The 16,911-nt window shown below is 36.8% G+C and overlaps 1 long non-coding RNA gene across 1 annotated transcript in view; it reads left to right on the top strand.

Moving 5' to 3' along the window:
• The window catches only part of LOC144438159 (uncharacterized), a 7,743-nt gene extending 64 nt beyond the window's left edge, over positions 1 to 7,679 (top strand). Inside the window, exons 2-3 of the long non-coding RNA XR_013481025.1 lie at positions 456 to 593; positions 6,608 to 7,679. This is a non-coding gene — a long non-coding RNA (uncharacterized LOC144438159). The remainder of the gene's footprint in view (positions 1 to 455; positions 594 to 6,607) is intronic.
• The last annotated feature ends 9,232 nt before the right edge of the window (positions 7,680 to 16,911 follow it).

The raw sequence follows: 16,911 nt of genomic DNA, 5'->3' as shown, positions 1-16,911 counted from the left end.
TTTTCCGACAAGAAATACATATACGATACATATGCACAGTATCAGTTTCTCCAACTCGAATTACATACACAGGACAGAAGGGCATCATGATTTCACATGTCAACACAACTATTAACAACTGATATATACATCTGATATTGCCATATGTCGGTCAGGCATCGTCAGCTTTCTCGTATACATTTGTCCGTGAACCTCACACATAAGAGAAGACAATTCAAAATTCAAAGATGCAGTATGTTATACACAATATATATATATATATATATATATATATATATATATATATATATATATATATATATATATATATATATATATATATATATATATATATATATATATATATATATATATATATATATATATATATATATATACATTACGGTGTGCATGTGTGTTTGTGAGCGAATTAAGATATAGGTCAAAAGATTTATACTTTTCACTTTTTCAAACAGATTTTTGCAGAAGGACTTGATGTGTGCTGTGGCAAGGTCATCTATATCGTGATATTATTATAAAACTACATCACGAGGTCATACGAAGGACATCTTTGTAGCCATTTTTGTTGCATGACCTACATAGATAGGTCAATGGTCTGTATACTGTTAATACTATTTATTTACATGGTCCAACAATTACTATAACGTCCCAGGCGAAAAGTTACAAAGTGCGTTTAATATGAATATTGTTAAGGAAAAAACTGAAAAAGTGTATCCCAGTGTCTCAGAAACAAAACACTCATTAGGAATATAATGTATGTGACTTTGTTCTGTTGTTTGGTTGTATTGTGTGCACTATGGTTGTCGCATTGTACCTCATTGTATCCCTGTAGCTGTTTTAAATGGCAAACGGTGGTTACTAGCTGTGACTTTCACTGAGGGGTCAACGGTCGGTACTGTGTTTCAGTCTAGTGATGAGGATGGTTGTTGTGCTGTATATTGTGTGCACTATGGTTGTTGCATTGTACCTCATAGTATCCCTGTAGCTGTTTTAAATGGCAAACGGTGGTTACTAGCTGTGACTTTCACTGAGGGGTCAACGGTCAGTATTGTGTTTCAGTCTAGTGATGAGGATGGTTGTTGTGCTGTATATTGTGTGCACTATGGCTGTTCCATTGTACCTCATAGTATCCCTGTAGCTGTTTTAAATGGCAAACGGTGGTTACTAGCTGTGACTTTCACTGAGGGGTCAACGGTCGGTACTGTGTTTCAGTCTAGTGATGAGGATGGTTGTTGTGCTGTATATTGTGTGCACTATGGTTGTTGCATTGTACCTCATAGTATCCCTGTAGCTGTTTTAAATGGCAAACGGTGGTTACTAGCTGTGACTTTCACTGAGGGGTCAACGGTCGGTACTGTGTTTCAGTCTAGTGATGAGGATGGTTGTTGTGTTGTATATTGTGTGCATTATGGCTGTTCCATTGTACCTCATAGTATCCCTGTAGCTGTTTTAAATGGCAAACGGTGGTTACTAGCTGTGACTTTCACTGAGGGGTCAACGGTCGGTACTGTGTTTCAGTCTAGTGATGAGGATGGTTGTTGTGCTGTATATTGTGTGCATTATGGCTGTTCCATTGTACCTCATAGTATCCCTGTAGCTGTTTTAAATGGCAAACGGTGGTTACTAGCTGTGACTTTCACTGAGGGGTCAACGGTCGGTACTGTGTTTCAGTCTAGTGATGAGGATGGTTGTTGTGCTGTATATTGTGTGCACTATGGCTGTTGCATTGTACCTCATAGTATCCCTGTAGCTGTTTTAAATGGCAAACGGTGGTTACTAGCTGTGACTTTCACTGAGGGGTCAACGGTCGGTACTGTGTTTCAGTCTAGTGATGAGGATGGTTGTTGTGCTGTATATTGTGTGCACTATGGCTGTTCCATTGTACCTCATAGTATCCCTGTAGCTGTTTTAAATGGCAAACGGTGGTTACTAGCTGTGACTTTCACTGAGGGGTCAACGGTCAGTATCGTGTTTCAGTCTAGTGATGAGGATGGTTGTTGTGCTGTATATTGTGTGCACTATGGTTGTTGCATTGTACCTCATAGTATCCCTGTAGCTGTTTTAAATGGCAAACGGTGGTTACTAGCTGTGACTTTCACTGAGGGGTCAACGGTCGGTACTGTGTTTCAGTCTAGTGATGAGGATGGTTGTTGTGCTGTATATTGTGTGCACTATGGCTGTTCCATTGTACCTCATAGTATCCCTGTAGCTGTTTTAAATGGCAAACGGTGGTTACTAGCTGTGACTTTCACTGAGGGGTCAACGGTCGGTACTGTGTTTCAGTCTAGTGATGAGGATGGTTGTTGTGCTGTATATTGTGTGCACTATGGCTGTTCCATTGTACCTCATAGTATCCCTGTAGCTGTTTTAAATGGCAAACAGTGGTTACTAGCTGTGACTTTCACTGAGGGGTCAACGGTCAGTATTGTGTTTCAGTCTAGTGATGAGGATGGTTGTTGTGTTGTATATTGTGTGCACTATGGCTGTTGCATTGTACCTCATAGTATCCCTGTAGCTGTTTTAAATGGCAAACGGTGGTTACTAGCTGTGACTTTCACTGAGGGGTCAACGGTCGGTACTGTGTTTCAGTCTAGTGATGAGGATGGTTGTTGTGCTGTATATTGTGTGCACTATGGCTATTGCATTGTACCTCATTGTATCCCTGTAGCTGTTTTAAATGGCAAACGGTGGTTACGAGCTGTGACTTTCACTGAGGGGTCAACGGTCTGTATTGTGTTTCAGTCTAGTGATGAGGATGGTTGTTGTGCTGTATATTGTGTGCACTATGGTTGTTGCATTGTGCCCCTTAGTATCCCTGTAGCTGTTTTAATTGGAAAACAGAATTACAATAGACAAAAACTGATTCCACAAATTACATATTTGAAAGCCACTGTTCATATAAAAATCACCTAAATTTTTATTTTTTGTTTCGTTTCAATTCGTTTCGTTTTGATGCAGCGATTGCCATAAATCCTGTCATCCACTTTAACCAAGTCTCAGCTAGTCTGTGTCAGACATAAGCTGGTGACAAATCACTGTCATCCATTTAACCAAGTCTTAGCTAGTCTGTGTCAGACATAAGCTGGTGACAAATCACTGTCATCCATTTAACCAAGTCTCAGCTAGTCTGTGTCAGACATAAGCTGGTGACAAATCACTGTCATCCATTTTAACCAAGTCCCTGCTAGTCTGTGTCAGACATAAGCTGTGACAATTAAATCATTGTCATCCATTTTAACCAAGTCTCAGCTAGTCTGTGTCAGACATAAGCTGGTGACAATTCACTGGCATCCATTTTAACCAAGTCTCAGCTAGTCTGTGTCAGACATAAGCTGGTGACAAATCACTGTCATCCATTTTAACCAAGTCCCTGCTAGTCTGTGTCAGACATAAGCTGTGACAAATCATTGTCATCCATTTTAACCAAGTCTCAGCTAGTCTGTGTCAGACATAAGCTGGTGACAAATCACTGTCATCCATTTTAACCAAGTCTCAGCTAGTCTGTGTCAGACATAAACTGGTGACAAATCATTGTCATCCATTTTAACCAAGTCTCAGCTAGTCTGTGTCAGACAAAAGCTGTAACAAATCAATGTCATCCATTTTAACCAAGTCTCAGCTAGTCTGTGTCAGACATAAGCTGGTGACAAATCACTGCATGTCGTCCATTTTAACCAAGTCCCTGCTAGTCTGTGTCAGACATAAGCTGTGAGAAATCATTGTCATCCATTTTAACCAAGTCTCAGCTAGTCTGTGTCAGACATAAGCTGGTGACAAATCACTGTCGTCCATTTTAACCAAGTCTCAGCTAGTCTGGGTCAGACACAACTCAGAACTTTAAAGTATGTACTGCATAGGAATAATTTAGTGTAGAGGTACTGTGGTGTGACGGTCAACAATCTCTATGAGGATGCCATGGCCACACAACTCAGAACTTTAAAACATGTACTGTGTAGGGAGAAACAATAAAGAGGGTTTTGTGGTGTGAGGGTCGCGATATCAGCAATCTCTAATAGTTTGGCCACACAACTCACAACTTTAAAATATGCACTGTGTAGGGGATAAAAAGTAAAGAGGGTTTTGTGGTGTGACGGTCAGCAATCTCTAATAGTTTGGCCACACAACTCAGACCTTTTAAATATGTACTGTGTAGGGATAATTTAGTGTATAGGTACTGTGGTGTGACGGTCAGCAATCTCTATGAGGATGGCTACACAACTCACACCTTTTAAACATGTACTGTGTAGGGATAAAAAGTAAAGAGGGTTTTGTGGTGTGAGGGTCAGCAATCTCTAATAGTTTGGCCACACAACTCAGAACATTTAAATATGTACTGTGTAGGGATAATTTAGTGTAGCGGTACTGTGGTGTGATGGTCAGCAATCTCTATGAGGATGGCCACACAACTCAGACCTTTTAAATATGTACTGTGTAGGGATAAAAAGTAAAGAGGGTTTTGTGGTGTGAGGGTCAGCAATCTCTAATAGTTTGGCCACACAACTCAGACCTGTAAAATATGTAATGTGTAGGAATAATTTAGTGTAGAGGTACTGTGGTGTGACGGTCAACAATCGCTATGAGGATGGCCACACAACTCAGACCTTTTAAATATGTACTGCGAAGGGATAAAAAGTAAAGACGGTTTTGTGGTGTGAGGGTCAGCAATCTCTAATAGTTTGGCCACACAACTCAGAACATTTAAATATGTACTGTGTAGGGATAATTTAGTGTAGAGGTACTGTGGTGTGACGGTCAACAATCTCTATGAGGATGCCATGGCCACACAACTCAGAACTTTTAAATATGTACTGCGAAGGGATAAAAAGTAAAGAGGGTTTTGTGGTGTGAGGGTCAGCAATCTCTAATACTTTGGCCACACAACTCAGAACTTTAAAGTATGTACTGCATAGGAATAATTTAGTGTAGAGGTACTGTCTGGTGTGACGGTCAACAATCTCTATGAGGATGCCATGGCCACACAACTCAGAACTTTAAAACATGCACTGTGTAGGGAGAAACAATAAAGAGGGTTTTGTGGTGTGACGGTCAGCAATCTCTAATAGTTTGGCCACACAACTCAGACCTTTTAAATATGTACTGTGTAGGGATAATTTAGTGTATAGGTACTGTGGTGTGACGGTCAGCAATCTCTATGAGGATGGCTACACAACTCACACCTTTTAAACATGTACTGTGTAGGGATAAAAAGTAAAGAGGGTTTTGTGGTGTGAGGGTCAGCAATCTCTAATAGTTTGGCCACACAACTCAGAACATTTAAATATGTACTGTGTAGGGATAATTTAGTGTAGCGGTACTGTGGTGTGACGGTCAACAATCTCTATGAGGATGGCCACACAACTCAGACCTTTTAAATATGTACTGCGAAGGGATAAAAAGTAAAGAGGGTTTTGTGGTGTGAGGGTCAGCAATCTCTAATAGTTTGGCCACACAACTCAGACCTGTAAAATATGTAATGTGTAGGAATAATTTAGTGTAGAGGTACTGTGGTGTGAGGGTCAACAATCTCTATGAGGATGGCCACACAACTCAGACCTTTTAAATATGTACTGCGAAGGGATAAAAAGTAAAGAGGGTTTTGTGGTGTGAGGGTCAGCAATCTCTAATAGTTTGGCCACACAACTCAGAACATTTAAATATGTACTGTGTAGGGATAATTTAGTGTAGCGGTACTGTGGTGTGACGGTCAGCAATCTCTATGAGGATGGCCACACAACTCAGACCTTTTAAATATGTACTGTGTAGGGATAAAAGTAAAGAGGGTTTTGTGGTGTGAGGGTCAGCAATCTCTAATAGTTTGGCCACACAACTCAGACCTGTAAAATATGTACTGTGTATAGGGATATAAAGTGTAGAGGGTTTTGTGGTGTGTCTGTGTCAGACATAAGCTGTTGACAGATCACCATCATCAATTTTAACCAAGTGTCAGGTAGTATTTGTCAGACACATAATGTTGTTCTATTCTACCATACCTCATAGTATATGTAGTTATTTGAAGTGGCAATTTGCATCAAATATGTGACCTCCACGAATAGGTTAACTGTCAGTATGAGTGTGTTTCAATTTAGTGATCTCTTGGTTCTATTAATAATGTATGGGGTAATGTTACTGTGCGGAATATATCTCCAGAGAGCTAACATACATTCAAGGTCAGTCCAGTGGATAGAACACATTGCTACAGTCCTTGTATAAATATACTCTGAAGAGAAAAATAGAGAAGTACATTTGTTCTACAACTGGATTTGAGAACAATGCACATCTCCTCAAATTGTCAAAAGCTTAAAAACATTCTTTTCCGCTAATACAACCATTCGTTACATAATGGTTTTCAATTCGACTTGAAACAGTTTATATTTAACTGGTCAATACCAAATGTCTTGATATACAAAAGATTGCCACCTTATTTACATATCAAGCACGGGTCAATACCAAATGTCTTGATAAACAAGAGAATGCCATCTTATTTACATGTCATATTAATTTAAGCACTAGTCAATACCAAATGTTTTGATATACAAAAGATTGCCATCTTATTTACATATCATATTCATTTTAGCAATCACCCTTTATTGTTTTCTCTTTATTATAGACCTTGAGGAGCATGGAGATGTTACTCATAAGGGAACTAGGTGAAAATGCATAAGCAACGGTCATAGACCTTGACAACAGTTCCAAAGTGTAGATGAACGACGAAGACGAGATGGAATAAACATTGAATTCTCTATTTTCTCTTGTTTAACCAATGTCTGTGTCACACACAAGCTAATCACATTGACGTCCATTCTGCTAACCGAATATCGGCTTATATATGTCATGCACACAATGTACATTGTGTATTGTTAGTATGCACACTACGAACTTTCGTGATAGATCTTAATAGTTGTTACAGATGGATATAATTTCTATATTTTCACCATTACAGTTGCTCTAAAATATGTCCATCAAACGAACACTATTGTTGCCTGGCCCTAGTGTTCCTCTTTGATTTGTCAACATTTTATAAAAAAAAATTGAGTTATTAGAACAGTTTTGCTTGTCATAAATAAAATGTATATGTCGTCCTTGTTACAACCATATATGTAACACATTGCTATTTTTATTTACAATGATATACACATTGCTATTTGTATATTCACAAAGACACAATTACGAAATTTGAAGCTACAACATTGCACTTTTTGACTTTCTGCGATAATATCTATATTCGTCTGAAAGTTTAACATTTTGAATAAAAGATTAGGGAGAGCCTTCCCCGACAAAGAGATTTTTATATGATAACAATCTAAAATCGGACATTTAATAAAAAACTTAAAGATATTGAGAGAGGGCTTCCCACAACGAAGCGTTTCTATCTAATATTATCGACAATATCAGCTAAATATCTAACACTTTGAATATCTTTTTGACTGACTACTCAGATGAGGGCGGGCTTTTCCCGACCGACAAAGCGTTTTTATTCGACAGTATCGTCTAAAAATCGAACCCTTTGAATGACTTACACAGATTTGAGGTTGAGGTCTGGCCTTCCACGACAAAGAGTTTTTATCCGATAGTATCATCTAAAAATCTAATATTGTTAAAAACTTAGACTACACAGAAGATAGAGGGTATTTCCCGACAAGATTTTCTGTAACCATCGTAAATATTTTACCTTTATCGATAATCCGGTCATGAAATTTTGTGCAATGTCGCGCTTGCATGAGTTCAGCATTCCCGTTAATTTCTTTTATCTCACAGGTTGCAGTATAGAGAATGCAAGTATTAAATAAGTAATCAAAACAATGCTTCTGTTTTTACTTGTATCCTATACTTCCAGTCTACTTCTGTTTGTTATGTCGACAGCTTTTTTGTTAGTCTGTAAGGTACGCCGTGACGGGACGCCCTCACACATCGGCCAAACCCTCCTTGAGAGGAGGTCGGTAAGGGCAGAACGTCACGACGTATCTTACAGTCTACTTTTTTGTGTGTAACATTCATCAGGAAATCGTTTTTTCAAAATAACGTGAGTTCTATTCGTGGTCGTATGCATGTAGGTACAGTGATGCACTCAATATCTATTGGGATCGTGTCCGTAGAGTGACGCTGTCTGGTAAATGTGGACTATATGGCGTAAATCATCACTTATATTGACACCAAATGTCCATTTTAAAAGATAAAAAAATGAACATGTGGAAAGGGGACTAACATTATTTTCTGAAGTCATTACTAGAGGGCGCTACACTAGGAGAAATGTTTTCTTGATTTCATTGAATTTCTTTGGGATGTTATCATACAGTCGTTGGTGGCGCTGTTTATAAGAAAAATAATTGCGATCATTTCATTTGAATTCATTTTTGTTTTCCACTTACTCTCGGCTATTCAGCTCACCACTGATGGATCGCTTGTTGGCCGGGGTAGACTGGTGGTGGATAGTCTTAGTAACCGAGACTGTATACACAGTTGCCACTTGGACAACCAACACAAATGTGTTCGCTTTAAGTGGTTGCCATTACCAAAAACCTTAGACAATCCGGACAATAATGTGATGTAATGCTACACGTGACCTATGAAAAAACTGGTGAGGTATATGAGCCAATTAGTTTTTATACCTATATTTGATTCAATACAAATTCTGCAATGTTCAGAGTATCATATCGGATATGTAATAGGTATTCTCTGTTACATACACACATATGAATGTCAGTATGATCTTCTCGAACAAGAATGTGCATGAGTCATAAATGACATATTCTTATTAATAATACGTCTGGACATATTGTTCGTAACAGGGGACATATACTCATGAATGTTTGCACTCCCACACATAAATATCCCGAACAAGAATATGTATGAGTTATACAAACATATTCTTATTCATAATACTATTCCAGCGTATTCAGGCTTCCATATTGGGTTTGCCTAAATATTCTTTGCAAAATACTTTAGGGAATATGAGAATGAATATGTATGTCAATTTACCCAACATATTCACTTTAAAATACTACGCATATGCAATATTCCGAAATATTCCGTAATATTCACACTGGCATACGTAAGCATACAGAGATATAAGAATATTTCAGCATACTTCTGGCATACATAAAGTATTGCTGACATATGCTTGTTCGCATAGTACTGAATATGCAGCATTTGGTGCAGTGGTATTACGTGTGATATGTGGTTGCAATGTTTGGAGGAAGACCAGGTGGACTGTCGCCCTCACCCATCGTTGGATAGGTAGGGTCGTAGGGTTTTTCGGGCCCATAGTCTATGGGATTGCTGCTATATTCAGGTGGCAGACCGGTCGTAGGGTAAGCCGGGTCATAGCTGCCACCCACCTCGCCAATAGGACGTTGCATGTAGGCTGGGGTAGCAGAAACAGCCACGCCATCAGCCGGTACTTCATCCCCAGCTCCCGGCGCTATAGAAGTCTTACAAGACGCACACCCTTTCTGGACAGCCGCGGCCAGAGCAATGAGTAAAGGGAATGAAACAAGGGTGACGACAAAAACAATTATGATAATAGTACCCGTTGATAAACCTGTAATGTGAAGAATAGAACAAAATAGTGTTTAGGAATCTAATTATAACAAACAAACAAACAAACAAACAAACAGACAAAAAAACAAACAAACATACATACATACATACATACATACATGTATGCATGCATACACATACATACATACATACATACATACATACATACATACATACATACATATAAAAGATGTCGTGCACCCACTACAGCGTCGATCTAGTGTTTTCTCTTATAATTTATAAGATTTTTTATGGAAGACTGGTAAATATAGCTTCTCCTTTGGCACTCCGGTCCTTGAAAATGAATTGTGGGAAATGCTAAAGAGTGTGCAGTTTTACTGTCAAAGCTCTCTAGGCTTAAAACTCACCTGAACATCCCTCTTCATCGCTATTATCACTGCAGTGTTTGGTACCATCACATCTCAATGATCCAGGTATACACCAGTGATTGTTACAATGGAAATCACCACTGTCAGTCCTACAGTAGACTGTTATTTAAAATAATCGTGTGAGAAATACATGTTGATACAGCTCACAAATCTGTGTGTGTGTGTGTGTGTGTGTGTGTGTGTGTGTGTGTCTGTCTGTCTGTCTGTCTGAATACCTGCCTACTTGCTTGCCTCTCTCTCTTTTGTCAAGCAAAAGATATCTTCCAATAATTATTCTTTTATTACAAAACAAAGACTCACGCGTCTGACGAGCAAGAAATAAAACAATTACAAAAACATCTGATAAAAACCACTGAAACCGATAACATTGCTGAGAATGCATTAATGGAGTTGCAGCAGCTTTAGGAAGGTGATTCCAAACGCTGGATGTACGTATAGGAAGTAAGTATATATATGGTAGCTACATTTGAAGCTGGTATGTTATAGGCTAGTGAGATTTCAGAAGAGTATCGATTAATGGACAAGACTAGCATCACATACAAATTTACACGCATACATACATACATACATACATACATACATACATACATACATACATACATACATACATACATACATAAATACATACACACACACTAGTATGACCTATCACACACTAAGGTATACAATACTTACAGGCCATTACATAATACAGATTGAAGACAGCCTGAAAGCCTTTATGAGTGCTCGATTGGTCGCGATCGTAGGTTATAAATGTTATTTTGAAGTAGCCCGATGAAGTCTCATAACCGTACGTTGTATCAGAAGAGCTACAGGGATTGGCTCTGTAACCATCGCCATCAGTGAGCTCAATACTATCCAAACCATTGCATCCTAACAACATACGAAACCATAATGAAAAACAATGAAATTTTGTTTCATTTAACTACCCTTAATATAACAAATATCACAATATATGCTATGTAAGTAGTGAATATATATATATATATATATATATATATATATATATATATATATATATATATATATATATATATATATATATATATATATATATATATATATATATATATATATATATATATATATATATATAGATAGAGACAGAACCAGAGAGACAGACAGACAGAGACTGGTTGAATTAATATTTTCTCCTATTTGTTTTACCGCGTAATCCTCAAATGTTTTCCAAATAATTATGAATTTATTTCTTTTTTTTGTTACACTTTGGTTATTTTACTTGCTATTAGTACTTCTGGGAAACTCATATGTAATTTTCCGACCTTAGAATTTTTTTCAATGGTCGTCAGGTTTTAGTACTTTCCTTAGCCGGTCCCACAACTAAACTGTTGTACGTGGTTATACTTATAAGTTATAGCTGGGCGTTGTGACCGGTAGGTAACCGGCTATTATCTACATCACTGCCTACTAGGTATAGGTACGTCAACGACACAACTACTTGACAGAAAACACTTGTTGCGCGCGCAAAAAGTTGTATGAAATTGTGATTTTACTAAGGAGTGTGGCAACCCAGAACGTACATCGATCAAACTGAGAAACATTTTGGTTTCATTTTATGTCATTCTATTTCAGCAACAATGTATCATTTTCACGTACCGTTCGCACATGTGAGCTTGATTTTAGGCAAAATATCGGGCTAACAGAGTACACACAGACTCTTTTGTTCACTTGTATATATTGTTTGCATTCGGTATTTGGCATTTCGCACGTTGTTTATTTGCACCATTCACAGTGTCTTATCATGCTTTGTGTAACTTGTAAGCCTAATTGACAACTGGCCAACGGTTTTTACTAGACAAATTTGAAACAAATTTTGGGTCAGTTTGACGGTAAACTTCATTAATATGCAAACTTCTCTAATTAAACATTAACAGACCTGGCCCAAAACCTAATCAGGTCTAGCTATTACCCTAAAGATTATATATCCCAAATTTCATTGCAATTGAGCCAGCAGATTTTTAGAAAATGAAGACACAGACAGACAGACAGACAGACAGACAGACACACATTCCCCTTTTAATACCTCCCGTACCCTTACGGGAGGTAAAAATGAAAGAAGAATACTAGTATTATATTACATTATGTATTTACATTACGATACGTTTCATCAAAAGGATCGTCAGGTCACTGTATGCGTGTGCGTGTAGATTCGCTGACTGTGCATACAGTGTGCAGTCGCGTGTAAGTCAATACTCTATTCCATATATATATATATATATATATATATATATATATATATATATATATATATATATATATATATATATATATATATATATATACTAATTCAGTGTCAGTGGTAAGTCATAAACTGAAGGAAAAGCGCTCAATACTGCGAAGTAGAGCTGTATTTACACAAAATACACAAGTTATGGTACGGAGCCGTTACTCAGAGTTTCACGCTTGAATGCGATCTTCGGACGACCTGTGATCTGTTAATATATATATATATATATATATATATATATATATATATATATATATATATATATATATATATATATATATATATATATATATATATATATATATATATATATATATATATATACATACAAGTTGACATCATGATTGCATTGGGACACTGATTATTTTTGATGCGGACCCTTAAAAACAATTTGATTGGATTTATTATATCATATTATCTGCACAGCTACACAAACAGGTTTGTCTAAATAACGTTCAGGGTGTACGATATTATGAGTAAGTCATTATAGCTAATAACAAAGTTTCAAAAAAGTTCAGCTGCAACTGGTGTAGCTTTAAAAACAACATATATAGAAACCATGACGTGTTAGGATTTCTTATTCAGTGCTCTTTTAATCGTAACCCCCCCCCCAAAAAAAAAAAACAACAACAAAAAAACAAAAAAAACAAAAAAAAAAAAAAAAATTACACAAAAAAAACCCGAAAAAAAGAAGTACCAACAACCCAAACAAACACACTAACATGTTAGCGTTTTCAGAGTAGCATTAGTGATAGCCTCAAATAATTCGATGTAGACGGTCAAATGATTAGTTATGGAAAATGAAATAAATACTCACCATCGTACAAATCTATTTCTGTAAATGTTAGGTAAATATTGTCGTAGGAGCCATAACCATGACTACGAATGTTAATAGTGCAGTTGCTATTCGTTGGGTAATCCTCGGGATACGAATCATGTGACTGTATGGTACCATAGAGTTCGAACACGTTATCATCACTGCATGCTGGCAAGGAAATAGCAACAAGCAACAGTTCATACCGTGCGTAAAGGGACATTTATTATTTCTATACGACGAAAATAATTATAAAAACATTGATATAACCATTCTAAACTCCAGCTCAGTTGGTTTGTTTGTCTGTCTGTCTGTCTGTCTGTCTGTCTGTCTGTCTGTCTGTCTGTCTGTCTGTCTGTCTGTCTGTCTGTCTCTATCTGTCTCTCTCTCATACTTGACGTGCCGAAAATTCAAACGTAGAACATGTTCAACAATCGATTAAATAAATAATTGAATATTCAAAGCAACGAAATACTAAGAACTTTGGTAAAGATGGCTATTACGTTTCTGATTTGTGAAGTAACTCTATCCATTTCAATAATTACTGACACTCTCTTTTTTTCAATCCAACTGATGGTTTTTAGTATGGCGCCACTAAGGAAACAATAGTGACTGGTCATAGCCTCTTACCAGAGTACACGCCATCGGCCTCTCCAGTATCTTCAGACATAACATGATATATTGCTGAGAATCCACGACTTTCTATGCTGCTGTCCGAGGTGAACTGAATGTACATAGTTGGCCCTGTAGACGTCACAACTCCAGGTAACGTAGATCCAGAAAATTTGCCGAGAGAGACATCCTGGACTTCTGATCCGTCATACACATTTACATAATCGTTGTTGTACTCCGTATCAAAAGACAGAAACTCGAGCTGGCATTGAAAATAGTGTACAAAACATGTTTCTTTGGAAATGTTTATATGTATATTAATATTTTCATAAAATCAAAAACTTTCATTTTAGTACAGGTGCACTGTTTAAAACCGAGGATGACACAAAATACATGTAGCTGCAGTGTGCTAATGTCATTCGATTTTGAGGCACATGTCATTATTTATGCAAATGAGCCATTCGAAGGAATGGCTTACCCCTACCCGTCACATATAATGGGCATACGTATCACTGTACGTATATGAAATATATTCATGCATTTAGTTGAAATTATGGACAACAATCTATACGATATCACACTCCTATGTAGAACTTCCTCATTAATTAAGTAAATTATTCAATAATTTCAATGTAGATGAAGGCGCTTGCAATCGGTCTTTATGTGTCTGCCTGCTTGTCTGTATCTATCTATCTATCTATCTATCTATCTATCTATCTATCTATCTATCTATCTATCTATCTATCTATCTATCTATCTATCTATCTATCTATCTATCTATCTATCTATCTATCTATCTGTCTGTCTGTATGTCTGTCTGTCTGTCTGTCTGTATGTTTATCTGTCTGTCTGTCTGTCTGTCTGTCTGTCTGTCTGTCTGTAAGTATGAAGGTACATATGTACGTTTGTGTATGCGCGTGCGTGTTCGCGTGCATGCATGCACATAAAATTACCTTTATTTTGAAACTCGATCCGACTGTTATAGTATAATTGCAAGTTGCATCGTTATTGTAAAAATTGGGATAATTTGGAGAAGATATTTCCCCTGTAGACCCTGTAAAATGTCCACCACAGTCACCGATCGCTCTCTGTACTGTAATGAATGAATGAGACAATGAAATTGTCATATATCGAATATTTATGAGTGACTGACCTTATAGTGCAATTCAAAATAGGCAACATATATTGAGGTACTAAATCAATGTATTCATATACTGTTTATTCTCTTAGAACATTTATCGTCTGCTTCATAATGATATACCTGCAGTGTCAGTATACTGTATTGATATTCACTAGCTGTTAGGATAACGGTAAACAATACAATACAGTACAGTACAATACAATACAATACAATACAATACAATACAATACAATACAATACAATACAATACAATACAATACAATACAATACAATACAATGCAATGCAATGCAATACAATACAATACAATACAATACAATACAACACAACACGACAAAATACGATACAATACAATATGATACAATACAATACGATACAATGCAACAACAATACAATGTACGATTCTGTCATTTGAGAACTGCTTTGTAATCCGGGTTAATAATATCTGCGCTTGCTAGGTATGTTAACTCTCAGACCACTAAAAATAGACTACGAGCAACTGTTTGCGAAATCTGAAGCTTGTTTGGATATGGAATTTTATGTCAATAGTGACTTTGATATCTACATTACTGCGCTCCTATGCACAGGTCAAACAAGCAATACCAGTTTGTCACTAAGAATTGACGGTTTAGACATAATTAAGTCACTTTGGAAGAGATTTACGTTTTCAGTGATTACTTGTTCCTCGTAGACTAATCAATTTCGAAACACTATTCCCATAATTTTTTCTTTGAAAAATCTAAACGCAACTTTAAAAATAAACACAGAAAATAAAAACTCTCTTGGCAACGCCGTTGCATATGCATGTACTAGTTTTGATAGCGATGTCATTGTTGACTTACCCAAGTATGTTGGCATTATTATGGCAAATAATATCCAATGGGAACTCATCTTTCTTATCTTGAAAATGTAAATGTAATTCTGTGAAAATAGGGGAATTACACATGTTTCGACGTTGTTGTTATTATTTTGCATGAGAAATCACAGCAGGTAGACATTTCGGGTCAAGGTTAATATCTAGGTTGAAACGTAGCCATGTATGAGAATCGTTTGAAGATCGTTAAAGTCCTTCTAAAATGTATATTCACATCAACTTGGAAAGAAATAGAAGATTTCATCAGTAAATTTTGGGAAGAAATGGTATACGTCAAATAGCATACAAATCACGATGATACCTTTCACTTTGGCCTTTTTTATCAAATTGGATAATAGTACGGCCGGCTCGATTATTGCCGATTTTAAAAGTTTGTTTACTTTACACGTTTATAAGACACGGTTTACGGAAGTTCACCTTTACTTTACTTTACTTTACTTTACTTTACTTTACTTCTGACATGCTTATGTAAGTGTTGTCAGTGTACCTGTTATCAACGTAGCTTATCCACCTGTTATATACCGAGAACACATATGGTACCAGAAGTTTGATATTTGAACACGGCCAGACAATACACACTATTTGACGTCACACATATTTCAATAGCCAACTCGGTATTGTCCCTCTGATAGTGTTCAATAATCATTCAGTTTGGGAAATCGTTCGGTCGATACATATCGCGACACATACATTTTTAAGCGTATTAACCCAAATTTGATAGCAAATATAAAGTATTACAATATTAGTCCCCTATTATAGTAAGGGATGTTGGATTAAAAATTAGGGCAATCGAAAGATTATAATTTATAAGTACCCCTAAATTTCGACGAACATCATACTACATTCAGTTCTCATCGACTCATGTAGGTCGAACCAGATTGTGCGTGTATGTATTAGACTTCCTGCACCAAGTTTTCTACACTGTACATGTAAGTTGGTGTGTTGACTTTATAAAGCTGAACTGTTTCCATGGCAACATTGGTGAAAAGTTGGACCATATATTGCACTCCTGTGGATTAAACTGTTTTGAAAATACCAGTAAAGAGTTTAGTACTCGTAATTAACTATCTATAATTTCATACCGTCTTTATTCTCCCGCAACAATGAAAATCATTCTGAAAATCGCTACGTGTGAATATACATTGTACATATACATGTAACTTACCTGATACGCTGTCGTTCACCGAGTTGGCTTAATTCATCAAGGCGTCTTATCAGGTCATAGTACAACTGCGTATCCCTTTGTGTGTGACTCACCTTGGTAACATAGTATTTCAACACAGCGTTTGAATAACCCA

Source organism: Glandiceps talaboti, chromosome 7, assembly GCF_964340395.1.
Source record: "Glandiceps talaboti chromosome 7, keGlaTala1.1, whole genome shotgun sequence".
NCBI classification, from domain to species: domain Eukaryota; kingdom Metazoa; phylum Hemichordata; class Enteropneusta; family Spengelidae; genus Glandiceps; species Glandiceps talaboti.
Note: the sequence above shows the minus strand (reverse complement) of the source record. Positions and strands in the feature narration are given on the sequence as shown.